The sequence below is a fragment of the Eublepharis macularius genome, chromosome 11, assembly GCF_028583425.1.
Source record: "Eublepharis macularius isolate TG4126 chromosome 11, MPM_Emac_v1.0, whole genome shotgun sequence".
Lineage (NCBI taxonomy): Eukaryota > Metazoa > Chordata > Lepidosauria > Squamata > Eublepharidae > Eublepharis > Eublepharis macularius.
The window spans coordinates 69,372,976-69,397,497 of NC_072800.1; the positions used below are offsets into that span (position 1 = coordinate 69,372,976).

Below are 24,522 nucleotides of genomic sequence, written 5' to 3' on the forward strand. Positions count from 1 at the left end.
ATTTTCAGTTTAACCTGCTTGATGTGACAGTGTTACAGTACAAAGGTTTGAATCCAGAGACTGGTGGGCTGCCTTAAACCTCACATTCTCAATTCTAAAATACAAGGTATTTCTTAAGTTTAGTGCTCTCAGATTCACTGGTGGAAAACAGACAAGCCCCAATTTTTAATGTGGGTTTTTAGTTTGCTGAACACGGTAAAATCTGATATGTAATAAAATAGTCAGGGTGAGACAAATGTGATCATAAATATAGACAGTCAAGTCAACAAGATAAAAGAAAGGTATCAGAACGTTGGCTGTGAAAATAGCAGACAACCAAATGATGTATTATATCAAGTACATGTCAAAACTCTCAACTGGGTGACTAAATTCTCCTTGCTGCAGGATGTGAGGTTGATAACAAAGGACAGCCCTTCTATCTTGGAGCAAACCATGCTGTGCATAGGATGGACTATTAGGTTCTGAGGGTTCTGTTCCCTCTTTATGGTCTTGAATTAGGACTGGACTGCAACAAGGATGGACAAAAACAAATTTGAGATGCTTAAAATTCACAATGAGACCGGAGGGGCTAAGCCTCATATCTTACCTGAGTTTTTAAGCTACCATGACAGGGATCCCCAGTGTGGTGTCCATGGGCACCCACTGGCTGTTTATAGAAAGTGGGTGGTGCCAGGTAGGGCTTTTCCCCAGCAGGGCTTCTGATTGGCCATTAATGATTTGTATGTGGAGGTTTTTAAAAGCATTGTTTTGGCAGCAACTGTCACCACAGCAGAAGAATTTTCACTGTGTGACTGAAGGTAAGCTGTGGCAGCCATTTTATGGCTGACTGTGCCTCCTGCAGCAGCCATTTTGTGGCTACACTCACCACTCCATGTCAGAAGTCCACAAGCTCAAAAAGATTGGGAACCCCTGTACTATTGATGACTATAGTACCATAGAATTATGGTAACTGTCTACATAACATTCTTCAGCTATTTTTGCTGTCTTTCTTTACAAGTTGACCTTGACAGCTTCCATTTTTGCCTGCCCTCATGCTCCTAGCCTTTCCATGGGTGATGTGTAGAGATGCCAGCCCCCTCATGGGATGGGGGATCCTGACCCCGACCTTTCGCACCCTCAGACCTACTCACCTGGCTGGATGGGGGAAGGAGCGGGGAGGCAGGCAGGAGCCACCAGAGCATGAAGTGAAATAGCGTGTGTGCTCTGGAGGCCACAATGACATACTTCCAGTTGAAAACCAGAAGTGACAGGATCTCAGTGGAGCCAAATCAGCCCCAAACATAGTGAAAATCCAATGTTTGGGGCCAGTTTTGCCCATGATGAGATCCTATCGCTTCTGATTTTCAACCAGAAGTGACATCATTGGGATCTCTTGAGTGCTCACATAACCCGGATTGGATTCCTGTACCTGCAAACACACCCCCTACTTTGGAAGGTAAGGGGGCTGGCAACCCTGGTGATGCGTTCGGCTGTTGCTGATTTCTGCAAGATTTTGCCAAGTCACATATAGTTTTGTACGAAACCGTTCATTCGCATCACTGCATATTACAGTACTTTTGTGTCAGAACTCTTCCCAACTGTTGTGTGTTTTAAAGTGTTAAATAGCTGACATTTAAAAACAATCAGATAGAAAGATAACCGCAGGAGGCTTCAACTACACCAAAGAGACTATCTTTGGAAGCCAACATTTATTTTTCCTTGCGTAATGTCTGGGTACTTATGTGGCTCTTTTTATTAATTCAAGTTCTAATTGACACAGAGTACAGACAGACTGGGAGTGCCGTTGTGTGAGATTCACATGTAATGGCAGATGTGAAGTGTGTGTGAATGTCTTGTGATGTTAAATTACGTGGATACAATAAATAAGAAAGGTCCTTGTGTATTTTAAAAGGACAAGCAGAAAATAATACGTAGGGGTGTCCTTCACAATTTATGTGGAGGATGTCTTTTGTCTTCAGTTATCTCATCAGGATAGGAAACAATGGAATGTGACAATGGGAGCAGTTATTGAAAATGTCTCCTGCATCCCATGAGACAGGTAACCTTCTGCACTCCTTATCTGGAACTGTTTCATCCCTCCAGACCTGTAAAGTTGGCTGTTTTTAGATATCAAAAACCTGTTGCGTTTTTTTTGAGGTGTCCATTTAATGGTATCTTAGATACTTTTATTTTTTTAAATTCCTTCTAGATATTTTTACCCTACCCTCCAACCAGTAGGGTCCTTGGTGGCTCTTGGTATTTCAAAAACAACCCAAGCAATAAAATCACCACATATAACAATAATACTATCTAGAAGCAGACTACAAAAGTCTCATAGAGAAGGCAGCAGAAAATCACAGTAAAACCAGTATAAAACAGCAGTATAAATCAGAATGCAGAGAAAAAGTAATTTTAAAAAACAAGTTACATCACAAGAGCAGAGACAGCCAAATCATATTTATTGTAAATATATGGTAGATCTTCTTGACTACTTTAATGAATAGACTTGGGGAGGTCTGGGTTCAAGTCTCTCTATACAGCCATGAAGCTTTCAGGAGACCTTGGATCTGTCACAGTTGTTCTGTCACACAGGTTTATCCCATTGTTCTGTCATAGTCTCCCCTCCTCAGTTTTATCTTAGCAAGAGCCTTGTGAGGTAGGCTATTGGGCTGAAAAAGGCTACAAAGTGCATTCCCAAAAACCTTTTCCTGAGAGGGAGCTCCCTTGAATAGGTCCATGTAGCATTCTGAGCAGGTCTGCTTAGGGTTACTTTCTAATTGGTTCAGGGTGAGCTCCATGACGGAGCAAAGAGATTGGGCCTCTGCAGTCAAAGTCTGATACTCTAATTCCTATCCTACGTTGACTGTCTCGCTATGACCTACCTCACAAGGTTGTTGTGAGAATAGAACTTTATTTCTGGAAACTACTTGGAGAGAAGGGCAGGATGGAAATATAATTAAAACTATTTGAAGCTCTCCTTAGTACTTGAAACCCAAATTTCATAATTAACCTCACTGTGAGTACAAAGATGTTCATATAAGGATTTTATGTCTCATTAACTCTGGTGTAGCCTTTACTCCTGAGACACTGTAATAAGAGCGTTATAGAACATTAACTTTTAAGACAGGCTGCTGACCAGGCAAATTCATTTAAGTTATTGAAAGAGGAGTAGAAATAGTATTTGCATACCACATGAACATTGGGAGGTACATCAGCTAGAACATTACTGCTCATGTAGCTAAATCCTCAGTGCTTTTCCTTGGAAGTAAGTCCCACTGAATTCACTTGGGTTATTCTTTGGTAATCATGCATAGGATTACAGCCTTGGTTTCTGAAATAGCCTGTACTGGATTCTTTAAAATACAATGGAGAAATGTTAACAATGGAAAAGCTACCCTGTGCTGAATTAAAAACCATTTCAGAAGTCTGTTTGCAGAACGTTGGTAAGAGTTCCCAGGGTCAAAAACAGATATTTTATGAGTTGACACAACATTCATATAGCCCTTTAGTGTGTTCATTTGTTTTTAAACATGTTATAATCCCGCTTTTCTCTTTAGTGGGGAAACATTGCTCTTCCTTCTCCATTTCACCCTCACAACAGCAACCCTGTGAAGTAGGTTTGTCTGACATGAGTGACTTTGCTTCTGTGGCAGAGTGGGTGATTTGAACAGAGTGGCAGAGTCTGCGGATTTGAATCTGGGTCCTGATCCTAGTCTAACACCCGAACAACTATGCCACATGTATGTTTGCACTTCTGTTATCTCACAGATAGTTCAACAATCTTGTCACCAGGATCCCCAGTACTGCCAACGGATTTCAGCGCTCCCATTCCCAGCCATGCTGCTATAGCAGCTAACTAAGCAAGAGCTTGCCTGTGTAGTAAAAGTGGTTTACTCTTTCCCCTTAGATGATGCTATAATTGTTTCTTAGTTACTGCTCATTCTTCTGCAGCAGTATTTGGGACCTTGTTATATTTCTGGAAGGTTTGCAGCTGCTCCCATAGGTGTTTTGCAAGACTTTTTTGATAGCTGCAGCTAGAGAACATCATGCCCCCCCCCATGGCAGCATTGGAGCATTTTTGAAACTATTTTAAGTCTGAATTGCTTCTTCAAAATACGTATATAAGAGTTAAACAACTCAGAATTAGCATATGGCAGGCTGGCAAGGGTACCTTCCTTTTAATTGATTGTTTCTCTGTAATTGGCAGTAAGTGGACTTTTCCCACGCCCACCACAGCATATTTTGTCAAAAATGTGAGAATTTTATTAGGATCCAAATATTGGGTGCAGAATGATGCAAGCCAAAAATAATATTTTATTAATACACAAATATATTTGCATGTGTGCCCCCCCCCCCAACTCTGGCTTAGTTTATTTTGGGTACAGAAACTAGCTTCCTTGAGGCAAAATTATTTTTGTTTTTTAAAGTTATTTTTCAGAATTAATTATCATTCCAAAAAAGCATGTAACTGAACTCTGTGGCCATGATCCAAAAAGCTATTTTGGTGCATGAAAGGAACTTGTGCTAGACTGCTGGAAATTCTAACTGTTTTATCTTTGAATGGCTGACCCTGAAACTGTATCACAAACTTACTTTGAAAATTTCTGTTGGTTTAAAAAGCAGCTTGTCATACGGCAGGTGGGACCTCTTATTCAATAAACCAAGTTCCACTGCGTGAACAGCTCCTGACCTAGGAAAAAGCTTTATGGAACTCAGAGAGACTTTAACATAAACGTAAGTTTGGGCTGTGTGTAAAGGTTCTTGTTTTTAAAAAATAAAAAGTGAAGCCCATGATGTGGATTTTAATGAATGTATCAGTGGGAGAGAACCACTGTAGTGGCAGGTTCCATTGCCTGATCTATATTTATATCTGATCATTGGAAAGAAGGCATAGAGCTTTTGCAGATACACTTGTTTGTACCAAGGATATGTGCACACTTGTAGGATTGAAAAAGCAGGGCACCTGTTCTTGCAGAGAGAGTTCTAGAAGTGTGCAGTTATATCCCATTCTTTCCCTTAAACCCTCCTGTCTCCATTTTCATAGTGCCCAGTTGGATTGTGTGTAAATCCTTATGTTTGCTTTTCAAAGGACCAAGCAACATTATTTGGTAAGGTAACACAATGCAAGATGTGCTTGGGTTAGAGAGGATTTTTATCCTCAATCTGTAATATATGGAGTATGCTGACACCCTGTGTATTATTATGCATAATAGGGAACCATTTTAGCTGCATATATATAATCATAGGAAAGCTTCAACAGCTGCAAAATTAGTTTGTCAATAGTTTTACATGCTTCAGTTAGCAGAAAATGTACCTTCCTGGAAGAGTTAACCTTTCCCCCCCCCTTCCATTGCACACACATTTGTGATTTGCATCTGAAGTTCATTTATTCTTCTTCTCTGTGTCTGCTGTACATTAAAATGATATGCCATCTGGTTGTCTATTCAGTTCTGTGAAAAGATGACAGCTTTTAAAAAAGGAAATCTGCAAGAGGTACTAAAAGAGTGCTGCTTTCATTGATTTCAGATGAGGCTCTGGTTTCTTACGTTTATTTTTGACATGGCCAAGTTGAAGAATATGCCTTAATGTCTTGTCCTGTCCTCTAAAATCTTCTGAGGACTAACTTGTGAAATAATCTTCACGTTTAAGCTCCTTCCGGAAATACTATGCCTAAAACCCTCCAATCAACCTGGGGCGAGAGCTGCAACAGTTTGCTTCATCCTAGGCTTTCAAGGAACAGCACTGATTCCTTTATTTTAGAAAAAAATAATGGAAAAGGAGAGAAATGCTATAACTCCAATATATTGTGGGAATCTTATATTCTCTAAAAACAACTGACCCATATCTGTGGGCAGCATAAGGCCGTCTTGTTTAGAGAGGCCTTTGATGGACATTGAATTGTGGTGGAGACTGTTATTATGTCTTTGGCAAATGGCAGGGGGTTGTCGATCTTGATGTCCCTGTTCTTGTTTTTAAGGTTCTGGTTTTAAATGTGATACTAACTTGTAGAACTCTAGTCGGGTTTATTAAATGGAGCTTACTCCCAGGAAAGCATTCTTAGGACAGCGCTGTTGGCTAGCGTTTATTTATGGTGCTTATTTAAAATGTTTATATACCCACCTTTCTCCTGGGTCACAAAGTGGGTGACAACAATGTTAAACCAGTTTGATAAACATTAAGCACAATATTTACACCCTACCAGCAGAATGTTTATAAGGCACCTTTATTCACTGTTGTGGGCAAGAGAGGTGGGCTGCAAATGTTTTAATATGTAAATAGTAAAATACAGTCTCACAATCTGTTTCTAATGTTGGGGCTTGGGCAGGATTGCCAGGCTTCCTGCTGTAGTGGGAGGCCTCCCACTGATCAGTGCTGTTGCTCACTAAGCAGTGGCTGGAGAAAAATAAAGCCTCTGGCCTCTGTGCTGGTACATCACTTCTGGGTACAACCTGCAAGTGATAATGGGTAGCTCTAGGAATTGCCAGAAACTCTATGGTTGTACCTGGAAGTGACACAACAACATTGGTGATGTCACCAACATCACATGCCCCTAATGCCCCCATCCCTCAATCCTCCCACTGGTTGCCATGCTCACTTCCTGTGCTGCTAGAGTGATGGAAAGAGCCCAGGGCCATGTGGTTGAAGCCATACTACAGCTCCTCCACAGTCAAAAGTGGTTCTTGTTAGAAATTGAAGAGAGCAACATGGATGTGGGAAGAACTTGCAGCCAAACTCCTCCTTAAGAATCCAGAGTTTCTCCTGCTAATATAGTAGCAGGGGAATGAGCAGCCCTGCTGTGGTTCCCTTGTGGACGGAACAATGCACACCTGGGTCTAGCATACACTATGCCGGTCTTAAGATGGCTACATTATCTGTCCGCGGTGCTTATCTTTTAAAGGCCTTCTTGACCTTGGAAGCTGAAGGACCTCCTCTCCTTTAATGAACCCACGAGGCAATCATAGTCTATTGGTTTCCCCATATGTAGAAGAAAGGCCTTATAACAACAACAACAACAACATTCAATTTATATACCGCCCTTCAGGATGACTTAACACCCACTCAGAGCAGTTTATAAGGTATGTTATTATCCCCACAACAAACACCCTGTGAGGTGAGTGGGGCTGAGAGAGCTCCAGAGAGTCATGACTAGCCCAAGGTCACCCAGCTGGCTTCAAGTGGAGGCGTGAGGAATCAAACGTCCAGATTAGAGTCCCGCGCTCTTAACCACTACACCAAACTGGCTCTTAACCTTCTCTTGACCTAGGAAGTTGAAGGACCTCCTCAGGTCTTCCAACTCAGCTCTTCCAATCATAGTCTATTGGTTTCCCCATAGTACTCCATCATTGTGGAAAAGCCTTTGAGAACATGTTAGGAAGGCTTCCAGTTTATTTCAGAAATTGGACACATGGGGTTGCCTTATAGTAAATCAAACCGTTGGCCCATCAAGGTCACTCAGACTGGCAGCGGCTCTCCATGGACAGGTGGAGGTATTTCACATCACCTGCTACCTGATACTGTGAACTGGAGATGCCAGGGATTGAACCTGGGACTTTCTGCATGCCGAGCAGATGCTCTACCACTGAGCCACAACCCCTGGTAGACTGAATGTTTAAGAATTTGTCCCCTACTAATGGTTAATTTTTTAAAAAGGATTGCTCTGTTCTTTGCTTCAGAGAATTTAAATTTTTGTAAGCTGCCTTTGGTTCATTTGGAGAAAGGTGGGATAAAAATAATTTAAATTATGCAAATCTCTGTTTTGAATTCACTTGTATAAGATTAATAGTGCCTTTATTTGGGCAGAGAACCAAGAGTTTAGGCAAATGTTATCATTTGGATTCATGGCATGTAAAATATTTTTTTAATGCTAGGAGTCCCAAATATGTATTTAAGTTAATGATGGTATAATATCCTTATTTAATTACTTCTGTTAGCTAATTTATAGAAAATCTGTGTTGCCTTGTTTCAGGATAAATTTATTTTCCAGACCAGTAAAAAAGGACTTGCATTTTGAAAATGGAACATTGCCCTCTGTAGTCTAGGAAAATAACGTATTCTAAAAATATTTCTTGTTGATATGCATTTGGTTAATGGATAATATAGTTGATTCCCTCCCCCAATTGTTTCCTCCAGTAGAGCTCTGACAAAACTTGTTCATTGGCCCCAAAACAGTTATTTCCCAAAATACTACACAAGATCCTGAGGAATTGAACTGTTTTGCTGCTTAATGGAATGTTACATCAATATGATGTTTACTTCATAACAAGCTGGGGTTATAACTCTGAGGTCCAAGCAGGATGAAAAAATAAGTAACTTTTGAGTACTTCAGGAAAGCACCTCAGGGCTTTGAAAAGCTCTTAGGCGGATGAGTGAGAGACGAATGCTTGGGGGGGATTTGTTAGAACTTGTAGTGACAAAGAGAAGGAGCAGAGGAAAGGTAAGTGTGTGTGTGTGTGTGACAGGACCCGGAAAGAACGTTAATCTCCTAAGGGAAATTAGTCACAAATTGAGGCAAGGCTTTTGGAATCATTGAATGGAAAATATAGGGTTCAGGAAGTGACTCTAGGCTGCACTCTGCCTTCTGACCTGTTCATGAGATGACAGGGCCCCTATAGCAGAATTTTTTGGAAGTTAGAAGTGATACACTTTCAGAAGTGGTGCAGGGCTTTCAGGGGTGTTTGGGAACGAAGACGAAGTTCATGTTTCGGAAGGGAGGAGGTCAGAACTGCTAATATATTTTGATATATATTATGATCAAAATAGTATATCTGGGTAGTCAGACAACATCCCTTCTTTCCCATCTAGAGGGTTACCAACTTACATTCTGTAAATTTAGAGGTATGAGGCAGCCCTGGCCTGGTCCTTTGAGTGTCACCTCCTCACTGTGACTGATTTATTTGTTTTCTTCATTTATCTCCCACCTTTCTCTTCAAAGCAGCTTACATCATTCTCTCCTCCTTTTTATCCTCACAACAACCCTGTGAGGTAAGAACAACAGCAACAACATTCAACTTAATGCCACACTCAGAGTGGTTTACAGAGTATGTTATTAATATCCCCACAATCATCACCCTGTGAGGTGGGTGGGGCTGAGAGAGCTCCAGAGAGCTGTGACTGACCCAAGGTCACCCAGCTGGCTTCAAGTGGAGAAGTGGGGAATCAAACCTGGCTCTCCAGATTAGAGTCCTGCTGCTCTTAACTACTACACCAAACTAGTTAGGCTGTGAGTGTGTTGCTGCCTAAGAATAATGTGAGGAACATATGCAATCTTGTTTACTACAAGAAGTGGGGCTGAGGTAGGAAGGAGAAACCTTCCACTTTACTGAAAAAAATTAAAGATTGGGGTGGGGGGGGGATTTGTGAGTTGCAGCTTGGCAAATCTGTCCAACGAAACAGTCTATTTCTGTTTGTATTGCATGTTTTCTCCAAGAAGGTCAGGGTGGTTGTGTGTACATGGAATTATCTGCATCAAAACCTTGCATGGTAGGCTGGGCCAAGAGGTACCAATTTGCCTGTGCGCCCCCCCCCCAGTGTGCATTCTGGCTGAATGAAACTTTAATCAGATCTCTCCTGATTGCTGAGATGATCCTGTGCAACCTTGGAAGTCTCAGAAGGGACTTGCACATTGCATGTTTAGAAATAACTATTTCTTGTTTCTGGCAGAATGGCATCAAAAGTCACATTTTGGAACATGGTCATATTGTGCCTCCCAGTTCAGTGCTGCAACGAAACCACAGCAAATCCTGAAGGAGGACTTGACATTATGACAATGCTGTAACTTGTAAAATAGAAAGCACAAAATATCAGAACAAGAATAGCACGAGGATGTTATTGCCTGATTAGCCAACAGGCCCATCTGTCCTAGCACTCTGTCTCTAGCAAGATTGCTGTGGAAGCTCACAAACAGCATGTATTAGAGACAACGCAAGATGGCTGGCATCTGGTAATCAGAGGTATACTTCCTCCGAACTTGGAAGTTCCATTCATATATCAGAGCTCGTAGGCATCCTCCTTGAACAGATTCTGTAGATTTTAGGAAACATCTGTACTACTGATAACCGTCTCCACATCTTGAATTTCTCAAGTTAATTATACGCAACTTCTTTGTCCTGAACTTCTTGCAGTCAGTTTAGTTGGATGACCCTGAATTCCAGTGATATGAGAATGGGAATATTCATAGATGGTTTGACTCTGAGTAATCTGGAGCTCTCTTCAGGCATGTGGTGCATTTTCTCTCAATTTCTGGTGCTTTCTGGTCTGGCTTGTGTGGCTTGATCTGCTCGGAGTTGAAACACAGATAGGCTTTCTCTGTGGGGAAGAGCAAGCTGGACTTGATGCTCAGTCCTTTTTAATACTGAAGGTAAATAACATTTAGAAGGAGGCCTCTTTATGTTGAAGCCTGTCTTTAGAATAGTAGTGGATTGAATGGTGTTTTTTGGTCTTGTCAGTCCCTTGTGGCTGACCTGCTTAATGCTGCTGCCTCTTCCTCCACGGGGACACTGACCATTCCATAGCTTGATGCCTGAGATATGAGTGGAGCAGCGTCCACCTGACAGAGTCTCTCTACACAAGATCTTATATGCAAGGATGTTCAGGAAATGCAATGTTAGCTGGGCAGCTGAGTTTTCAAAGACAAATCGGAAGGCTTTGTCAATTTCCCCTCTCTACAGAGCCAGGGAAGATTGCTCCTCAGGGGGTTTGTTTATTTCTTCTTCACCTCCCAGAAAGGGAGGTGAAACTGACAGAGCCTCTGTAGAGAGGGGAAATTGACAGAGCCGTTCGATCTGTCTTTGAAAACTTGGCTTCCTGGCTAACGTTGTGTCTCCCTGGACTTGAGCATCCTCGCGTAAGAGGTCTTTGGTAGAGAGACTCTCAGACACCTCAGTATGGGGCACTCTGTTCCCCTGCAGGGGAGCAAAGAAATGGTGGCAGCAGCAGCAGCACTGCCTAGGCAGCATGAGCGAGTGGGAGGAGCAAGAATGGCACATCAACTTTTGATTGGCTGATATTCCAGAAACAGAATTAATATAAGATGTGAGCTCACTGTAATGTTTACAGCATTGGGAGCATTCCCTCTTCCTCTGTTTTTTCATTGTCTCTCTGTCTGTGTCAGATCTCAGCAGATGTGTTTGGTGACAATAGAAAGCACTGCATTTTCAGATGGCAAACAGGGTTATTGACTGATACATTTTCAGAAAGTGTGCAGGAACTAATATTAATCTCAATAGAATTCCTGGCTTGCTGCCTTTAAGTATTTCCAGAATCAAAACACTATCATTTGTGCTGTCAGTCAAAATAGAATATCAAACTAAATATACCCTTTATTTGGAAAGAATAATATAAAAGGGGACTGTGAAGACTCTGTTGGGAGTATTTAATAAGCGTTTGTGAAATGTGAATAATTGAACCTAATACAAGTTTGCTTTTTTATTGCTATTTATCTACAGACTGCCCTTGCAGGGGAAAAGGATGACAATATTCTTTATTTTTTATATTTGCATCATGTCCTTTGCTCAGGGACCTCAGAGCATCAATTTAGCCAACCACCACCCTGTATGGTAGATTAGGCTAAAAAAGTGTCCCTGATTTTTAAAAGGAAGAAAAAAATCAACTCAGGGAACATCATATTTGAAAATGTAGTTGTCCATATCCAATACTCCAGGGACGCATATTGTGTGTATGAACTGTAAGCTTGTTTATGGGTGTGTAAAGTGCCATCAAGTCACAGCCAACTTATGGCGACCTGGCGACCCCAGCCAGGGGCTTTCAAGGCAAGAGAAAAGCAGAGGTTGTTTGCCAGTGCCTTCCTCCGCAGAGTTGTCCTTGGTGGTCTCCCATCCAAGTACTGACCCTGCTTAGATTCTGAGATCTGATGAGATCAGGCTGTACCATGCTACCTTCTCCCCAAGCTTATTTATAACTAGCTCTAAATGGGTTTGAATAAACCTGGTATAATTATCATTGTGTTGTTTGCAGCTGGCCAGTCTAGAACCACTGAGAGGTTGCCCAGGGCAAAATGTAGTCCTGGGGCCTTCTTCATGAAGGCCTGCCAAATATTCTCAGAGGGTAACATAGTAGTTACACATTAAAAATAGCAACATAATGCATTTATTAATCTAGTTTAATCTAGTATTTAATGATGAAAAATTCATCAATAACTAAGATAAACAAAGCCTCCTTTTGATTCCAGCTGTTGGCTGAAGCACAAAGGTCAAAGAAAGACAACTATGTTAACCTCTAACCTTAGCCAATATGGAACAGTATGTTGGGAACTCATAGCCTTTTGGGGCACCACAGCAGTTTGCCTCCCTGTCTACATCTCTGAGCTTAACCGTTAGTTTTAAGACTGTGATATTTTTCAGAATTTTTTTAATACCACTTCACATCGAGTGTTTACTACGTAGTGTTTAATTCTATATTGTGTTATCCCAGCATTTGATAAAAGCCACTGGCAAACTTCCATGTGAAGGAATGTTGTCATTTCTCCTTTTGGGTTTCTCCCAGCTCTGTTGTGGGTTTCCCCAAACCTGCTTTGATGCTATCTTTCCTGAAGGATTGTATGCAAAGGGAATTTGAACAAGGTACGGATCTCTGCAACTCCTTACTCATATCCAGTGCCCTTTTCCCTCAGACCTGCCACCCTACCCCCACCCCCGCTGGACATTTTTGGTTTATTGGTAGTAGATATCTCACTTTAGTGTCCTGACTCCTTACACTATAGCAGTATTCTTACTTTTTAAAATGTATTTGAGCTATTTATAATCCACCTTTCTCAGTGAGGCTCAGGACACATTAAACAATGTTAATCAATACAATCGACAGCAGGGACATTCAATAGGGCATTCAAATAAGGTACCAAAGCCATGAAGGGCTTTGTATATGAGAGCCAGTACTTTGAACTGAGCGTGGTAACCTGTGGGGAGCCAATGAAGTGACTAGAGAATGGGAGTAATACTCTATCCTCAGGAAAGGCAGAGTATCAATGGAAGGAAATGGGAGTAATACTCTATCCTCAGGAAAGAAATGGGAGTAATACTCTATCCTCAGGAAAGGCAGAGTATCAATGGAAGGAAATGGGAGTAATACTCTATCCTCAGGAAAGAAATGGGAGTAATACTCTATCCTCAGGAAAGGCAGAGTATCAATGGAAGGAAATGGGAGTAATACTCTATCCTCAGGAAAGAAATGGGAGTAATACTCTATCCTCAGGAAAGAAATGGGAGTAATACTCTATCCTCAGGAAAGGCAGAGTATCAATGGAAGGAAATGGAAGTAATACTCTATCCTCAGGAAAGAAATGGGAGTAATACTCTATCCTCAGGAAAGGCAGAGTCTCAATGGAAGGAAATGGGAGTAATACTCTATCCTCAGGAAAGAAATGGGAGTAATACTCTATCCTCAGGAAAGGCAGAGTATCAATGGAAGGAAATGGGAGTAATACTCTATCCTCAGGAAAGAAATGGGAGTAATACTCTATCCTCAGGAAAGGCAGAGTATCAATGGAAGGAAATGGAAGTAATACTCTATCCTCAGGAAAGAAATGGGAGTAATACTCTATCCTCAGGAAAGGCAGAGTATCAATGGAAGGAAATGGAAGTACTCAGGAAAGAAATGGGAGTAATACTCTATCCTCAGGAAAGGCAGAGTATCAATGGAAGGAAATGGGAGTAATACTCTATCCTCAGGAAAGAAATGGGAGTAATACTCTATCCTCAGGAAAGAAATGGGAGTAATACTCTATCTTCAGGAAAGGCAGAGTATCAATGGAAGGAAATGGGAGTAATACTCTATCCTCAGGAAAGAAATGGGAGTAATACTCTATCCTCAGGAAAGGCAGAGTATCAATGGAAGGAAATGGAAGTAATACTCTATCCTCAGGAAAGAAATGGGAGTAATACTCTATCCTCAGGAAAGGCAGAGTATCAATGGAAGGAAATGGAAGTACTCAGGAAAGAAATGGGAGTAATACTCTATCCTCAGGAAAGGCAGAGTATCAATGGAAGGAAATGGGAGTAATACTCTATCCTCAGGAAAGAAATGGGAGTAATACTCTATCCTCAGGAAAGAAATGGGAGTAATACTCTATCTTCAGGAAAGGCAGAGTATCAATGGAAGGAAATGGGAGTAATACTCTATCCTCAGGAAAGGCCAGAGTATCAATGGAAGTAAACAAATAAAAATATTCTGAAGATTGAAAAGAACCTAACAATATTTTGGGTCTCTAGATAAGAGAATCTCATATTGCAGCACAAAAAAGAGATCACTTGTGAGACTCCAGTGAGCTGCTTGTAGTTCTGGATTAAATGGGCCTCTCATCATGAGCCAGGATAGCTCCCTGTATCCTCAAAAAGCAGAGAGAATCAAGCTTATATATTATTAGTAAAGGTTGAGTTGCACCAGGTTCAAATATATGACCATGTCCTGTGCCTATTGTTCTGTTTTTAAGTGACCCAATACCATTTTGGTGATGATAGAGCAGTCTCATTAAGGCAAGCCTAATGCTTGCACAAGCAAAGGTGATTGGCTTACATGGAAGCTCTTCATTAGCCAACTGCTAGTGCACGATAAGGAAACATGCTAAAGCATGAATGAATTCACTTGAAACTGACATCTGGAAATGGAATGTGGTGTCATACTTTTCACTCAGAGGTAAAGCCGCACATCTGGCTTATTTCCACTGTTTTAGCTTAGTAGGTGGGGCACCTACTTGTGCTTCACTCTGGCTGTCCAGTGTCTAGTCTGTACATGCCAGAAGACTTTCCCCCCTTCCCAGCTACTGATAGAGCATCTGTTCATCACTGTGGATTTGAAAACTCACCCGTGAAGAACAGTTTGTCTGTTGTATCCTAACACACATTCCATGGGTCTGGTAAATTTTCCTCCGTGCCACCCAGTGCCTTTTGTTTAAAACAGTTCCAACTGACAGCATTGCAGCTTAAATACAGCTGCACACAGCACCGTTTCCACTGAGCCCGTCTGCTGAAAAGCAAGAAAAGAAGGATTTTGGGGTGTTTTGCTTTTTTTTAAGATAGCATTTTTTTGTGTGCGTGCAGACCAGGTAACATTCCTGCATGTTTATGATGGCCAAGCCTTCTCGTTTAGCCAGACCGTTATCTGCTAATTCGGCATCTAGACTGCCTCTGTCTAGAAAAGAAGACTTTAGCGGCAGAATGAGGAAAATTAGTTTAGGTGAAAAGATTCTGAGAGCTGGCAGTGAAGGCAACCTGATTAAGCAGCCGCCGCCGCCGCAGCAAGTGCAAAGCCCAGAAGTGCTTCTTTTGCAGAGGGCTCCTCCTTTGAAAGGTAAAAAGATTTCTCTTTTTCCCCTTCTATGAAGAGCCCGATGTAATTATTTTGAAAATAAGACAGACTAGTCTTAACAGCTACAGCGATGGTGTAAAGAAGAGACAAGAGGAAAACATTGTGCTGGAGCCCAGCTTATGCTGTAATAGCTTTGGTAGGGCTTTTTGTTGTTGTTGATTTTTAAAAGTCTCTGCACTTAAACTCAGAGTTGAATAAAAGTTAGCAATCTTCATAAATGAGTAAAGCCCGTATCATTTTGCCCAGCTTCTGATGATTTGTGTAAGCTCTTAATTATGTACGGAATTTGAAACTTTAATTGAAATTAATGCTGAGAAGGGAACCTGGAACTGGCCAATGATGCAGAAAGGATGAAGGTAGTACAGGCAGGGAGTTTTCTGCTGGAATATCTCGTGCAGTGTGACAGGGGGAAAGTGCAGCTCCCAATGCCGTGCAAAAGCAGGCTCCCCAAAGGAGTTCTTAAGAAATGCCATAGATGGATGCATTTCCAAAAGTGTGCACTTAACTGGAATGAGCAGACATGGGAAGAAATGCATTGGAATGATGAACACCCTCTTAACACCTTCACTGATCTCTTGAGTAAGGGACAAGAGAAACTGTAGTGCGGATCACAGTGCAGCCAGAATACGGCTGCAATTTATAGCTGCTGGAGTGGGAAGCACAGACTTCAGCTCTGTTTATGAAATCTAAAATAGGATTTGCAAGGTATTACGATTTAAGAGCATTAGACTCCTAATTGGATTTTAAACGAGTTTTCCTCTTTCCATCATAATGAAGCATGCTTATGGGGAAAACCTTTGCTTTTTCCGGATGACAATAAACTGCCTTGCCCGTTGCAAGCCTTTAGCAGTTAAATCACAGAGTTTTGTAACTTGAAACTGCAGGCATTCACTTCACACACAAAGCATCAAAGGTTTGGTTTTTTTTGTTCTTGGCTGAGTATATTTTTGAAAGTTTTTTTCTTCCGCTCTCTGTTGCATGACTTTTATTATTACACAAGAAAAAGAGAGGTGATGACACATAATATTACCCAGTGACGTGAACCATGTGTTTTTGTACCATTGACACTCTGGCTATGAAAAAAGGCAGGTGGAAGCAAGAACAGAGATGGGCGAGGGATAAAACATATTTTATTTGGTTTTTATTATTTACATTATTGTCCTCCTCTGCAGAACAACTTACATATTTGCCAGCTAATGTGGAAACTTTTCTTTGATCTGACATTGTCGATCAGAAGCTAAAACTTCTTAGTTTGGGAAAGTTAGGCGAGAAAGAAAATGTACGATTTTTTAAAATGAAAAAATGGATTCATTTGTAACTTTATTGTAGGGTACAAAGTGAAGGCTTCTTCAGAACTAAAAAGTAAACCAAGTACCTTTTCTTTTTTGGGTGGCATTGCATTTTCTACCCTTTAAAAAAATGCTGGCTATGCAGATGGCCACGCAGATAAAATGTCACTTTGTCATCTTTTGCACCTCTTTAAATGTTGCCTTAACATGGAAGTTTGTGGAGTTTTACAGAATATTAAGTGATCTTTTTAGGAGCTGTGACTTTTATGAGCCTCTTGGGGCATGTTTCCATTAAAATGGTTTTAGAGCTACATAATATTCTGCAACAACAGCAGTGGGCTACCTATACAGACTGGTGATTTAAATTTGCTATTAAGGCTTCTGTAGTGGAGGGAAAAACCCAGTGTCTTGAAGTCAAATGTTGTGTATGCTTTCAGCATTGGGAGTACTATGTTTGTTTTTTAGAGCATGACTAGATTCCTGTTATACATTGTATTTGTGAATTTCAATTCTGTGTATGCATAAGGCAAATAAAGTTAGAAAATATCTGTGCTTAATTTGTGTAAGGAGCCATATATGAAATATATGAAGAAAAACATTCTCTCTGTATGTGTATACACAATCTCTTAACCCAATTTATTTTTGATACAGTTAACTCTTCTTTATGGCTGTTAATGCATAGTTGTCTGGGAGTAAGCATCACTGAACATTGTGGGAGTTTTAAGAAAAGCATGCATAGGATTGGACTGCACAAGTTATGATTATAGAGTAAGGTTCTGTCCACAATGACTTTGGAGAGATATGCACACATGGTAAGTGACACACCACTGGACTCTGAACCTAGTGTCGTGGGTCAGCGCATAGTTTAAGATGTGCATTGAGTGACTGGAGAACCTCAGTCTTGAGATGCAAAGGGTGCTGTTTCTAATAAGATCGTGATAGTGACTCAACTGGAGCTTTAAAGAATGTTAAATTATCCCCTCCCCCATTCAAAATTATTGAAGATGCTAGCCTGTTTTTGATGCTCAGTTATTCCTGCCACCAGGTAAATTGAAGAATCCCACTTGGGTCCAAGTGACAGTATTATTTTATTTATTTACATTATTTTTAGTCTACCTTTCTCACTCAGTGAAAGTCAATAAGATTAATGACCAGGACATTCAGTGAACAGTACAATAGCATAGGAGTTACAGCCACAGACCTTATAGTGTTTTATTAACTGTTAGAGTTGTACGTGTTATGTGCTGTCAAGTCACTTCTGACTTAGGGTGGTGCTATGAATGAACAATGTCCAAACTGTCCTGTCATTAATAGCCTTGCTGAGATCCTGCAAACTGGAGGCTGTGGCTTTCTTTGTTGAGTCAAGCCATCTCATTTTAGGACTTCCTCTCTTTCTACTGCCTTCCAGTTTTCCTAGCATTGTCTTTTCCAGAGAGTCTTGTCTTCTCATGATGTAGCCAAAGTACAATAGTCTCAATTTCGTCATTTCATTTATTTGCTTCATGTATACCCTGCCTTTCTCTGCAGTCGGGAGTCGGGACCCAAAGCAGTTCACATCATTCTTCTTCAACAGTGACTTGAAGGAGTTTTCCTACCTCTCTGAACCCAATGTTTCCCTGCTGAAGCTGTGTCTGTCAGAACACCAAAGATTTCCCAAATTCATCACAACTCCATACGTAGCTACTTCTCGTTTGGCTGAAGGCCTCCAGGGTGGGGGAAGCTCTGTGTGTGAGCAAGTATGGTGAGTGGCTGCTTTGTTCCTAAGCAACCTTGGCTATAGTCAGTGCCTATGAAACTCCACAGAGAATTTCTGATTTCATCTCTGTAAGCACTGGAAGAGCAGAGTTTCACATTGCATTTTGCTCAGTCCCTGTTTTCTCCATGCCCAACCATTGAGCTTGAGGCTATTGATGTTGCTAACGAATCCTGGGTATGTCTTCATAGGAACTCCCTGTGCTCCCAGTTGGGCCACAGTAGCCACAGAAACAAGAAGTACAGGAAACACGTCCTAGGGGAGGTGCATACAGCTGGTTGCACAGTGACTAAAAAGCAATAAACCTCTGAGTACTAGTGCAAGGAGGCAACATCAGGGGAAGCTTCAGCTTCTATGCCCTGTTGTTGGCCCTCCAGAGTAACCGGTTGGCCACCATGTGAGACGAGATGCTGGACTAGATGGTCTGTTAGTCTGTTCCAGCAGGATCTGTGCTCATATACCTCCAGTGCAAAATTTCTGCTTGCTTGAACAGAAATACAAGGGAAAAACCACGCTTATTGAATCCCCATTCCCCTCTTGCATTGCCGTTTGCGCAAGATTTTGTGCCACCAGTCCTAGCAGCTTCTTCATTCTCAAAATGACTCCCTTAGGTGCACTATGGGAGAGAGAGAGGAGATTGTTGCACATGACCTTGCATATATATATATATATATCATTGTGTATAGAACCAAACCTGGATGGGAATAGGAGCAAGATCGTGCACAATCCCTTCCCCAAGCAGAACTATGTAAATAGATATCTTTTCCTATTTGAACATTGTTGGATCCAAGCTATTGTATCTCATGCTGCCATTTTACAGCAAGACATGCACGGTGCGCAGTCCACACTGGGTCTGCAGTTGCTGCTTGATGCAGGACACATTGGTTGGGTTCAGGGCTTTTTTTCTGGGAAAAGAGGTGGTGGAACTCAGTGGGTTGCCCTTGGAGAAAATGGTCACATGACTGGTGGCCCCGCCCCCTGATCTCCAGACAGAGGGGAGTTGAGATTGCCCTCCGCGCCGCTCAGCGGTGCGGAGGGCCATCTAAGCTCCCCTCTGTCTGGAGATCAGGAGGCGGGGCCACCAGCCATGTGACCATTTTCAAGAGGTTCCGGAACTCCGTTTCACCGCGTTCCAGCTGAAAAAAAAGCCCTGGTTGGGTTGGGGAAACCAGCAAGGACTATATCAGTGCTGAACTTTCCAGAGAGCTCCTAGGGTTCTTTAGCTCAAATACTGAGACATAAGGGCTGAAATCTTGAAAGTTCAAGGATGGTGCCTTTTGGAGCAGGAGGCAGAGCTTGGCAATATTTTGAAAAGGGATTTTAAGCTTATGCTGCTTGATCTCCAGAGCAGGATAAATGGCTTTTTCTGTGTTGTCAAACTATAGATTTATAATGTCTGTCTCTGTGTCCACAATTCACACAGAAAGAGAAAGCTACTGAGCATGGAAGAAAGGACCAGACAGGGTGGTATTATTTCCTGTTAAAAGATTTCAGATAACAGCCTCTGCTATTTCAGAGTAGATCAAGAGTTGCCAATTTAGTGAGAACTACTTCTCAGTAATGAAAAATATCCCATCCTATACTCCCCCAGCCCCAGAATATTATCACGTTTTGTTCAGTCCTAGAAGCAAGATGCAGGCTAGGAAGAGTGCTGGAAATGAAGCTGTCAACTAAGTAGCACAGAAAAAAATCCTATGAAATAAAAGCTCCCCCCCGCCCCCAAGCTAGATCAGATTTTTAAATTATCTTTTCCTGGGTTGTCTAGGGCAGTAGATCTCAAACAGTGGTAGGTGGTCCAGTGGGATGCACAAGTAGTCTAGGTGGGACGCAGGGTTTTCTTAACATTTACTAAAAATTCACTCTTAAACCCCCTGTCCACCTGCAAATGTGATGTGCTGTCTCGTGCCTATCTTACTTGCCTTAAGATTGACTGTCCTTAAGATTTACTGTAAATGATAACTATAGTAACAGAAAGCATGTAAAAATGTATAAATGTCCTTAGAAAAGTGGGCTTTTTTGGTCATGGTGGGACCCCAGATTTTTATAATAGAGTGATTGGTGGGACACAAGTGATGAAAGTTTGAGAACTACGCATGGACTACTCTGCAGCAGCTAGTGAGCTACTGATAGCTCACAAATAACCTACTGGAGAGCCCTGGAGTGGACATGACCACTGGTTTGATTCTGTATAATGCAGCTTCGTATGCTTATTCATTTGAAATGTGGTGCTGGAGGAGAGTTCTGCCGATATCACGGACAGCCAAAAAGACAAGTAAATAGGTACTAGATCAAATCAAGCCTGAATTATCCCTAGAAGCTAAAATGATAAAACTGAGGCTATTGTACTTTGTTCACATCATGGGAAAACAAGATTCTCTGGAAAAGTGGAGGGCAGTAGGCAAAGAGGCAGGCCTAAAATGAGATGGCTTGAACTCAGTAAAAGAAGCAACGTCCTCCAGTTTGCAAGATCTAAGCAAGACTGTTAATGATAGAACGTTTTGGAGGTCTTTCATTCATAGGATCACCATAGTTGGAGGTAACTTGATGGCACATAACACGCGCACACATGCTTACATGTTTAAACATTAAAATGGAGAAAGACAAGGTTAGACCCTGGGGGAAATAGTTCAGTTCCTTGTTGCTGGCCTTTCACACATTTGTCTTCTCCTACTTGGAGACCCTGAGAGAGAACTAAAACAATGAGATTTAATGCCAAAAAATTGATATATGGTAAACTTAGAAGTGGACTCAAGCCACAGACCTTTTCAGCCCCCTGGCCCACTTCCCCGTTCTTTTACTAGGAATCATGGCCAGACACAACCTCTTTTCACTTTGCTGAACCCCTCCCTTATACATTGCCCGGTTACATTTCTGCCATTTTAAAAGTCTATGCGGCTAGGCAGATAAAGATCAAACAATAAATAGGAATCCTCAGGCCAATTCATGTCAAAGGTGAGGTGCAAGGTCAAACAGGCAGTAGGCAAGAAGCAAGATTACCAGAGCTGACAGTTTTCACACCACAGTTGTTCAGCCTGAAGGCCTCAGCCTGGGGGCAGCAGCTTTATACTTTCAGGCTAAATCTTACTGGACTGATCCTACCAGTTGCCCTAGAATTCCTCTAGGTGAAGTGTGTATTGGGTTTTAGTTAAGGCACGTTAACTAATCAAACTGCACACAGAAAGCTCTCATCCAAGTTAGAGAACCAATAACTGTTTATTTATCTAAAGAAATATATTTACATAAGTTTAGTGGAGAGAAAGAACTAATAACTGAATTAACTGGCTAGGATGGCATTAGATTGAAAGTAGGCCATCTCTCAGGAGAAGACACCATGCTGCCTCTCCTGGTGCATGCAGGGAAGAAAGGAGAGAGGAGGGGGAGAGAAGGGAGAGGGAGGAAGTTCTCCTGGCAGGAAGGAGACTGATAGCAGCCTATCTATCTAACTGACCCTATGGTTGTTGCCTTCCTTCTTCTCTGCTGGCAGTCCTAAAGGCCTGAGCAAGAGACATTGCCAGTCCTTTCTTTCAACAGTGTGTTCTTCAACGAGCTATCTTGAAGTGGGCTGTGAAGCGCAGCCAAGGTTAAGCCAGTGACATTTTTCTGCACTCCTCAGGCTTTGAGTTTGAGCCGCTTGACTCTGAGCCAAACTACACGATACATTTGGCCGCAAGTTGGTTCAGGGTTCCACTGACCTGACTCTGCAGTGTTCAGTGCCCTCACAGCCATGCAACAGGGTATATAACACCCACCAGAACTGTTTTGGCTTAGGAAAATGCCATGTGGGAGGAAGCTGGAGCCTGTCCTCCCCCTGGCACCACCGTGCCAATTTCAGTAGTGCCCTGTGGTGCTTGAGTAAGCTAGATCTCTATCTCATTGTCAAATGTTTCTGATCACTGGTAAATAGATGCAGATCTGAGCCAAGCCTCTGTGTTACCAAAGGATGCAACACGCATACCTTAATAGACATGACAAAAATATCTTGAACCAGCCATGGACTTGACTCTGCTGATAGCTTGGCCCAGGAGAACTCATACTTCTGCCCAGGAGTGCCAGAATCTCTTGCTGCTGATTGATTTGTTCAGAGAGACCTCTTCATCCCTCCACTCTGTCTGGAGATTCCTAGAGATTTTCTCCCTGTCTTGCTCACTTTTGTTAATGGAATCAGACTGTAACAACGTTGCTTCAAACAATGCATTGAAATAAGCTGGTGGAATGGACAGGATTTAGTTCTCACCAGTGGGTAGTGCAAAGTGTAGTGTAGTGGGTAGTGCAAAGAAATTTTAAAACTCCCCTTACCCCTGCTTCTATGTGAACAGGTGCACGGTATATGGATTTCCCCATCCTATCTTGTTTGACCTGAATTTTGCTGGAATCCTGTATCCCCTGAGAAAATGCAGCCCTGTTCATTTGTTTTGTTTTGTTTGATCGTGTGTATGGGGGAAATGTGCTATACAAGATAATCCTGGTAACAGCATAAGCATCCTGCCCCCCTCCCAAGGAGCAATGCATGCACATTCCAGCTTGGTATGTGTGTACTGAGGTGCAGAATTCATATATGGCATATTTCAGAAGAACCAATGATTGCACTGATATGGAAGATTGTGTCTAGTGCATGCGTTCCATACATGTGGTCACAACAGAAGGAATAACTTCTGAGAAGGGTTTATATTTCTAAAAGATAAGGGACAGAGAATGTTTGGGTTTACCTTCAGTACTTCTGTTTCTATGGCACAGTTTTAATATTTATCAAGGCAATTTTATGCAGATAATCCCATAATGAGCACTTGGCAATACTATCATGCAACACTACGCAAACTTAATGCAAGCTTTCATTTGGTCTTTATTGCTGCCATGCACTGTTTAATTCATGTACTCTTATCCGGAATAGTTTACTCAAAGATTTTATTGAGAATTTGAAACCTTCTGTTACAAAAAGTAGTAATATTTTTACAAAGCTGTTGACAGGCTGACGTTTGTCCTAGAATAAACATGTTTTCTACTTAAATGTTAGACATCCCACTCTTGGGATACATCCACAGTGTTATACATATGATTTTATTTTAGAAAAATGGACATGAGGAGATGCGCTGATATTTTATGTCTTGAAACATAAGGCTGTTAAAAAATCTTTTGCAACCAGTGAATCAGAGAAAAGTTTTATTAAAATTTATTATAATGGCTATAACCGCACAGTTAAAATATGGTGCTCAAAAAGCCTTCTTGTAAGTTTTAAGGTGGCTTCTTAAAATGTGTTAAGAATATTATTGATTAAAATCAGAGAAATGGTTGATCAGTATCAGATCATTTTAATTTCCTTCATTTTGAGAGTCATTCATGCAGGCTCAACTCATGAAGTTGGGGTCTTAGCATGGGCTGAATTGTCTTCTGCTCATGCAGAGGGAGTTTTCAGTTTTAACCGGTTTCCCTTTCAGCTGCACATCTATCCGCACAGCACATAAAGCACTCTTCTGAAGAATACACTAAGCAGCAACAGTCTGGAAAGGACATAAGGCTGCAGAAGAAAAGAGGAAGTGGAAAATTCCTTATTCTGCTTAGGATCCAAGCTAAAGGCATCCTTTAAGTTTTGTGGGACAGAGTATATGGGTTGTAACAGGGGGAAATTGATGGGTGGTGAAAGCATCCCCCTCTGAAAAGCACAGTGCTGTTGTGTTATGTGCCTTCAAGTTGCCTACGACCTATGGCGACCCTATGAATGAAAGACCTCCGAAACATTCTAGCATTAACAGACATGCTCAGATCTTGCAAACTGGATGATGTGGCTTCTTTTATTTTATCAAGCCATTTTGTTTTAGGTCTTCCTCTTTTCCTACTGCTTTCCACTCTTCCTAGTCCCTGCTAGGAAGACATTTGGTCTTCTCATGATGTGACCAAAGTACGATAGCCTTAGGGCCAAACTACAAGTGACAAAAGACACAGGTTGGACACTTGTCAGCTTCCCTCAAGTTTTGATGGGAAATGTAAACAGCTTGGCAGAATGTTGGACAAGTGACAGTTGAAAAGTCCATTGGACAGCAGTCGGAGAGCCAAGCTGCAAGACCAGGATGCCTACATTTCCCGTCAAAACTTGAGGGAAGCTGACAAGTGTACAACCTATGTCATTCGTCACTTGTAGCTTGGCTCTGAGTCTTGTCATTTTAGCTTCTAGGAAGAATTCAGGCTTGA

At 41.6% G+C, this 24,522-nt stretch overlaps 1 protein-coding gene and 1 non-coding gene across 11 annotated transcripts in view; one reads left to right on the top strand and one right to left on the bottom strand.

The window, feature by feature from the left end:
- KIAA1217 (KIAA1217 ortholog) overlaps nt 1-24,522 on the top strand; it is a 476,642-nt gene that overhangs the window by 112,129 nt on the left and 339,991 nt on the right. The window lies entirely within an intron of this gene.
- On the bottom strand, nt 7,502-7,573 carry TRNAA-GGC (transfer RNA alanine (anticodon GGC)). The gene has a single exon. It is a non-coding gene; the product is annotated as a tRNA-Ala (tRNA).